Below are 8404 nucleotides of genomic sequence, written 5' to 3'. Positions count from 1 at the left end.
GAGTATCTCTCTATTCTTATAGAGAATTGGTCACTTACAAAGGGGGAAACGGTCACTTTATGGAGAAGCGCCACCCTCCCCAAGTGATCTGTTGCCATCACCAGCAGTGGGGAAAGGACGTCATAAGCCCCTGATCTGAGGCCCTAACAAGGACACACATCACTCCTGGTTTATTCCTGCCCAAAATTCCTACACCGAATCTAACCACAAACACATCAGGCCAACCCAAACTGAGAGCCTTTCAACAAAATAGTGAGCCTTCCATCTTAAAAACAGCCATGAAAAACTAGGAATGACTGAGAATGCTTCAGAGTAAGTGAGACTACAGAAACAGGACAGCTGAGTGTCAGCTGTGATCCTGGATTGGATCTGGAACCAGAGAAGGGGTGTGTGTGTGTGTGTGTGTATTTCCCCCCCTTTGGCTACAAAGGACATTCATGAGACAACTGGTGACATTTGAACAAGCTCTCTAAAGTAGATGAAAGTATCATATCAGGCATAAATTCCTCCTTTTTTAATACTGTGGTTATGTAAAAAAGTGTCCCCCTTTCTAGGAAATATACACCGGAACATTTAGAGGCAAGGGGGACATCATGTTTACCAGATGTGACAAAGCAAGATGTTAGCATTTAGGAAATCTCGGTGAAAGGTAGACCAGAATTCTTTGTACTCCTTTGTAACTTTGCTGAAGGTCTGAAGACATTTCAAAATAAAATGTCTTAAATAAATAAATAAATAATAACTGATTCTGCAGAAAACACACACATGTCCCCTAGAAGGCCTCCCCAGCCGACCCCAGTGCATTCCCTCAGGTCTCTGAGATGCTCTGTCCCAGACAGCTCTGTGACACTCTCACTCACCCCAACATATTAGCGAGCTTTTCCACGTCAGTGTGTCTTATCCCCACCCAAGTGTTCATGGTAAGTTGCTGCAGCTCTTACAGTTATTGTTAGTACAACTCAAGTGAAACTAAAAGCAAAAAGTTCCCCTTAAACCAAAATACAAGAGGGTGGTGGGTGGAGAGGATAGGAAGTCCTCAGAAACGTGTCTGGCTTGACCAGCTTCCCCCAACTGTCTTCACAATATTTAATCCAATTCCTTTCTCCAAACAACCACCCCAGGTCACTGGCAACAGAAGCCATCCAAGTTGTTCTAATGATTCATAGCCCCCAAATTGTCAATGTAATTTCCATAGGGCCATGCTAGCTGTTTTTTATGTTTTATTGTTCGTTTTTTAGCCAGGGGAGAGCATGAATGCAGTCCTCCACTCTCACAAGTACACAGTCGATTTCCCACATTTGAGGAAACCACAGGGGTCAGCACATCCGGAGCGCAATGGATAAGCCTTGACCTGGGAAAATCACCTTGGAGACTGTGGTATCTTCCCTGCCAGGTAAGCATTAGGTAGTTTTGTTACAGTGATTCTCTTAATAGCCATCAACAAAGTAAGTCTCAAAAAATCTCAAACTCGGGATTAATTAACTCACTGAAGCAGTTGCTGAGGCCCCACAGCTCTAGTCTGCATCGTGTGCTGACGGGACTGCTTCCAGCCACGAATGATTTGAACAGTCAACCGGGGATGCGTCCAAAGTCGCTGATGATCCCAGGTAATTGGATTTGGAGGACGACTGGCCCTCCTTGGCTTTAAGGACAGAGCCCCAGAGGTTTCCACAGAAAGCAGATTCCTGGCATAGCTGAGTGGCTCTGAGATGTCAATGGCATAGACCTCATCCCTACATCACCCTGCGAAGAAGTTGCTGTAATGCTTTTTTGGGGAAAGAACAGATCATACGGCATCTGGCTCCCTTCCTAGCATCTGTTTTCTTTTTGGTTAGTTGGGAAGATAGAAGTGAACATATGAAGAATCTTTGCTGGACCATGTGTTGCTGAGACAAAGAGATGAGGGATTTTCGCAGACAACAGCTATCTTTTGTTGATAGGACAGCTCTGTGCTGGGATAAGAAACCACAGTGTCTCCAACCCCAGCACTTACTGAATGCTGACCATGTGCGTGGCACTTTAAATACCAGCTCTGAACGTTCCCACCAGCCCTACAGGTGAAAGCACAGACACTCGACTCTTTAAATTCATTAACTTGCCAGGGCCCCACAGCCCATGAGGGTCACAGGATCTAATCCCAGGTCTCTCTGGAGCGGGTCTGCTGTCCTGCTTCTTGGGAAACCTCCTTCTTGGTGAGGTTCAACCTGCACCCTTCCCATGCCCCGCACCCACCTGGAGGGCCCTTATAATCACAAAGGAGAACTTCAAAATGAGGTCCATCCCCTGTGAACTCTGGACCCTGCGTGAGTCACAGCCCACATCTCAGTGACTCAGCTAAGCCTGGAGCAAGGACACAGCGGAGAAGGCTGGGTCGCCATGGAAACTGTTCCCTCCCTCAGAGCTGACCTTCCAACGCGTCTCATGGACACTGAATCAGCCACAAAACCTTTCCAGACCGACGACTCTCATTTCAAACCAAGCTGGAAGATCCTTGGAGCAGGGAGCGGTGCTTTCTTTACTCCCAGGATGTCTGTCAGGGGAGCAAGGCGGCAGCCCTCGAGCCTTCCTCGCTGCACAGACGCTCCTGGAGCCCGGCCGTGTGCGGGGCGCCGTGCAGGCCTGGCCCGGGCATCCCGCCTTCTGCCCTCAGGATCGGAAGCCTGGGGGACACTGCCTTCCAGACCCTCTGCCAGAGCAGCCTCTGCGCAGAAGTCCCCCGAAGGAGCGAAAGCGGAAAAGCTCTTCTAGCCGAGTGTTTGGGTTTTACGGCTGGGATGTTTGCCTGATAACGCGTGCGTTTTATCTGCGCTTCATAATCAAGCTCCATACTGTAAAAGAGAATCTCAGTTTCTCGTAATTTTCCCGGGGAGATAGGGATCTGATTTACAAGGTTAGACTGTCAGTCACTTAGGTTATAGTCAGCCACTGGAGAGGGGTGCGGGGGGACAAGTTGTCTTGGTTAACCCACCCCACCTTACCTACCCCAAGACCGCCCCCTGTGCCTCCCTCCCCCCACCAGTATTTGATAACAGACCCCCAATTTCTGTTAGGTATGGGGCTGCCTTGTTTTTCTGGTGACCCTCGCTAGTTCTAGCCCGATCGGCTGGGCGGGCTGTGTCCCAGCTCTGGCAGGGCTGGCCCTGCCCCCAAGCTCCAGTAACTTCCTTTCCCTTCATTCTTTCATGTCCTGAGGTAGTAACAGCTCCTGCCCTTGCCCCCCCCCCACGTGTCACCCCCAGGTACCACACTATTCATTAATTACGGTCCCCACACCTTGCCCTCAACTTTGCCAATAGTTTTTTTCCACCTCTCCTCTAATTTCCCAATCTGACTGTCACTAGTTCATTTGTTCCCAGAAGCCTGACAATACCCGCCCCTTACTTGGTAATTGGGGAATGATTCCAAAATCACTTCTCCAGCTCCAAGAACATCAGGCTTGCAGTGGGGCTGCCGAGCACTGAAATCTATGTGAGGCTCGCAAGCACTGCAGTCTATTTCAGAATAGCCCTGCCCCGGGTCAAGGGCCCGGGATGGAGGACTGGGCGGTGGGGGGCTTTAAATGCTTACTGTACTTAACATTTTAAGGGAGGAGCCATCCAACTTCTCTGGGCAAGCAATTGCCTGGAAACTGGAAGACTTGGGAAGCGTCTATTGTGCTCCGTGACCTTGGGCAAATCCCTTGATCTCTTGCATTTTAATTTCCTTTAAAAAATCCGAGGTGGGTTGGAGTCCTCACTAATGAACATAAACGAAGAGCCCTCTGCCAGAGCAAGTTCAATATCCATCCTCAGTGCTTTTTTCGGAGGTTATTTTTGTGGCCGGGGCTTGGATGTGCGGTATTTGATAAGGCGCTTCCTGGAGGTGTTTGTGAGGCCGCGCCAGCCAGGGGTCGCTGGGCCTTAGGAGTCCCCGCTCCCTCCTCCAGCGCTGCGGGGGAAAGAGAATTCCATGTGGACCCTATTTTTGTACTGTTTTCCCCGAAATAGAAAGGCATGATTCTGTCCAGTTTGCATCCCGGTGGCTTTACCTCCTGGAGCGCTCCCTCCGAAGGAAGGACTTCCCTTGCCTCCTGTTTCCTTAGCAGGTTTCCTCAGACCCCTGCTCAGGGGAATGCCGGCTTGGCAGGAAGACACACTTGGCCAAGGTCTTGCGGAGCCCTCGCTGTCTGGCCGAGGGTCCCACTTCAGTCCTCTCATTCCTCCTGAAGGACCAGACAGACTGGGCACCATCCACTCACCAGAGGTTGCGTGGTCCCTGGTGGTGCTCAGCAGAGGTGTCCCTTAAACCTGCTTCCTCGGAGCACGGGGACCTCCTGGGAGATGGTGCGTTTGGCTCATTTCCATCACTCCACTGAGCAGCAGTGGGCACTGGTGTGGAAGGAGTCGGGGTCTTGGGAATCACACAGGTCTGCCTTCAAGCCTCAGGTCTGCCCATGACCAGTTGTGAATGTGGGGTGCAGTTTGCTGTCTGGGAAATGACTACCTATAGGGTTGCTTGATTAAACACAAGACAACCAGATAAACTTGAATTCCAGCTAAGCAATGAATGACTTTTTTCAGTATAGCACAGGACATGCTTTTATCAAAATGGTTTGATGTTTATCTGAAATTCAAATTTACCTGGGCATTTTGTATTTATATTGGCTGTATCTGGCAACCCTAACTGGGTACCAAGCAGCTGCTTCACCAAAGGCTCTCCTAGAAGAGTTCCCGTCACCATATTTATTCATTTAGTAAGTATTTATTGTGAATTTTCTGTGGACCAGGCCCTGGGGCCATAGCAGGGAACAAGACAGTATCTGCTTCTTGTGGCTGCTGTAACAAACGCCATGCAAACATTTGGTGACTTTAATGACACACCTGTGTTGTCCTGCAGTTCCAGAGGCCAGAAGTCCAACACAGTCTCCCTGGGCTAATGTCACAGTGTCAGCAGGGTGGGTTCCTTCTGGAAGCTGCAGGAGAGAATCCATTTCCTTGATTTTTCCAGCTGTTAGAGGCTCTTACATTCTTTAGCTGGTGGCCCCTTCCTCCATCTTCTAAGACAGCAAAGTCCTTCTCATGCTCTTTTGTTCTCTCTCTGTGACCCTCTTCTGCTTCCAAGAGCCCTGTGATTACATTGGGCCCATCTGGATAACCCCGGATGATCTCCCCATCTAACGGTCAGCAGATTGGCAACCTTGATTCCATCTGCAGCCTTAATTTCCTATTGCCAGGTAAGGTATCATATGCACAGGTTCTGGGGACAAGGAACCCGAACATCTTTGTGGGGTACATCCTTCTGCTTACATAGTCTCTGATCTCATGGAGCTCGCCGTCTGGGATGGGACGTGAGGGTGTGAGAGAGAGGCAGGCAATAAACAAGTAAACAAAAAATAAATGAGTTTACATATAACTCAGGGTCTCTTACTCCTCCTGTACATGCTCAGCCCCTCGCCCCAACCCAACAGCATCTGGCACAAGCCTGGATTCTAGACACAAGTCAAATAAAGACAAGAAACACTACAAATAAGAAAGTGGTGCAACCGCTTTGGGTAACTGAGTGTATCTGCTGAAGCTGAATGCGAACCTGGCCCATGACCCAGAGGTTCCACACTTAGGCGTATATCCAAGAAAGGTGTGTAGGCATGGCCACCATGAGACGTGCACCAGAATATTCGGGCAGCATTATTTGTAATAGCTAATGACTAGAAACTACTTAAATGTCTTTCAACAGTTGAATGAGTAAATAAATTATGGGATAGTTATGCAGTGGGATATTATGCAAAAATGAGAATGAACAGCTCTTGCTGTCCGCGGCAACATGGGTGAATGTCACTAACATCACACTGCGTGAAAGAAGCTGGCACAGGCACCTGTTCAAACAGGTGCCCCTGGTCTGCACCCGCGTGGGTGTCAGGCTGCGTCAGCCTAGCTCAGCTGCAGCTGCTTTTCACCGCGTGGTCTCAGGTAAGAGTTGGCAGGAGGGATGTGCCCCGGATCTGAAGGGTAGAGGTGGAACAGCGGCCATCGCCCTCCGAAGTCCTGGCAGCTGCCCTAGTAAGAGATGGCACAGAGCTTGTTCTTGCTGTCTTCCTCTCCGTCTCCCTTGCCAGAGTCGCTGACCAAGAGTAACCCCTGGACCACCAGTCGCAGAAGCAGCGGTCCATAGGCTTCTCCATCGGCCCCCCTGCTGGGTTCCAATCCAGCAAACCACGTGCAAGCCTGCGTTCCAGATTTTTCTGCAGGCCCTGCTCATCCACGGCGCAGTGCTTCTGGAAGGCTGGGGCGGGCCTGGTCTCTGACCCTCCCCAGCTCCTCCCACAATCGTGTAGGGTCTAATCCCTGTAATAAATCTGTTAGCCCACATCACTTAGGCAGTTCTGCCTCCCTGACTGAACCTGGCCTGATAAGCCTAATCGGGAGCCCAAAGAGGGGGAGGCACAGCTGGAAGGGGCACAGGGGGCGCTGGGGGCGGCAGGGGCGGGTTCCAGGGCTGTGTTTATTTCAGAAAAGTCCATCAAGCCGCATGCCTATGATTTGCACACTTTTCTGGATATTTCAATGTGCACTTTTTTCCAGGGTGTTTTTAAGTTTTGCTACCATGGTTATTTTCTATCACAACGTTTATCAAGTTCCCAAAGCAGGTCTGCCAGGCTCCTGGGCCAGAGGAACTAAGCAGGGAGCGCCTTATCTTCTCTGTGAGCTCCTGAGGCCTGGGCTCAGCGAAGGTCCGCTCCACCAGCAGTGGGTGCAGGGCTTCTGGGAAAACAGGACCCGGACGGGCTGGGAGGGGGAGGTTCCCTTCTCTCTGGAGCAGCATCTCCAGGGGAGATCCCTGGGAGTCCTCCTCTGCATTAATGGTCTCTTATCTGGGGGCACTGCCCGGAGGAACTGACTGCCTCGTAAACCTCTGGAGGGGCATTTTATGTGCTTTTCCCACCAGCTCTTACAGGGGCCCTGAGAAAGACCCTTGCACTGCGATTAGATGGACTGGGTGAGGGGGACATTCTTGACCCTACTCGCAAGGTCAGCCAGGGACCCAGGACACATTCCTGCGCTTGGATGGAACTTAGTGGCTGGAATCTCAGGTGCTCCCACTAGGAATGGTTTCTATTTATAGGCAAAGATCGCTGGCTGGGTGTCAGGCGCTGACCAAAAAGACAGACTCAACCCTGCCCTTGTGGGGCTGACTGTCGAGATACATGGTGCAGCATGATCTTCATTGAAAGTTACATATATTTATCTGTGTATATTATATATATTTATGTATGCATATTTATTTTTGTACAACATATTATTGGAGATCATTATATTCTATAAACTATAATTTATAATTTATATATAGTTTGTATATTATATATTTATGTAATATGCTATATAACATAATTATATAAATATAATATTTATTTTATAATTATACTTTATAAATAAAATATATAATTTTCTTTATATAAACTTATATTTATATAAAATATAAATATCTAATTCATATATATTCATGTTATAATTAATATTATATAATTTATATATTATATGTGATGTAATTTATAATTTATTTGTTTATCATATAAAATAAGTGCATTTGTATAGAAATATATTTAAATATAACATATATATTTCAATGTCTATCTGGCCTTCCAGTCCATGTCCATCTGCAAAGGCAAATTTTACCTGCTTGAAGCCAGAGAACACACATTTTGAGGGTTCCGCACCTTCATGTAATATTATAGGAAGAAATGCAAAGTCCTTTTGGCCACAGTGCTGGAGGTGGGAGAAGGTGGACCAGGCAGCAGGAAGCCAGGTGTGGGGACCCAGGAGGCTCAAGCCCCAGGCTCTCTCTCTTTCTCTCTCCCTCCCTTGCAATCCAAGGTCCTTAAAATGTCCTGTGACCCCTGAACTGGCCCCTGCTGCTCCCTGGCCCCACATGTCTCCTCCCTCCATGCCCCTCTGCCCCTCGCCCACCCCAGCCACATAGCCAACTCTGCTAAGAGTGCTGAGGCCCAGGAATTCATGCCATGGCCACCCCTCTCTTCCTCCTGGCTGCCACACAAATATCACCTGTTCAGAGAGGCTGCAGGACAGTCCTACTTAAATTGCACCATCCACTTCTATCCTGTTTGTGCTGCTTGGTTTTTCTTCCTAGAACTCGACACCAGCAAGCATACTTACTTTCTCACCTGTGTCTTTATCGCCTGGAAGCTTCCTGAGGACGGTCACTGTCAGCATCTTCAGCCCAGAGAGCAGGGCCTAGGACACTGCAGGTGCTCAGAAGTGCTTGTTAAATGAATGAATGAATGAAGGAGCGATTGAGTGAGTGAGTCATCCACTCCCCACCTCTTCCCCTCTCTACTCTGGGCCTATCACTGCCATTTCCGTCGAACGTGAATAGATGTCCTCCTGGGAAATGTATTTTCCTGTCAGATTTC

At 48.9% G+C, this 8404-nt stretch overlaps 1 non-coding gene across 1 annotated transcript; it reads right to left on the bottom strand.

Moving 5' to 3' along the window:
• Positions 1–1239: 1239 nt before the first annotated feature.
• Positions 1240–1401, bottom strand: LOC148091014 (U1 spliceosomal RNA). Its single transcript, XR_015716066.1, has one exon. It is a non-coding gene; the product is annotated as a U1 spliceosomal RNA (small nuclear RNA).
• Positions 1402–8404: the final 7003 nt, after the last annotated feature.

The sequence above is a fragment of the Miniopterus natalensis genome, chromosome 18 (genome assembly GCF_054644295.1).
Source record: "Miniopterus natalensis isolate mMinNat1 chromosome 18, mMinNat1.hap1, whole genome shotgun sequence".
In the NCBI taxonomy this organism is placed as follows: domain Eukaryota; kingdom Metazoa; phylum Chordata; class Mammalia; order Chiroptera; family Miniopteridae; genus Miniopterus; species Miniopterus natalensis.
The sequence above is the reverse complement of the archived record's forward strand: the minus strand, read 5'-3'. Positions and strand labels throughout refer to the sequence as shown.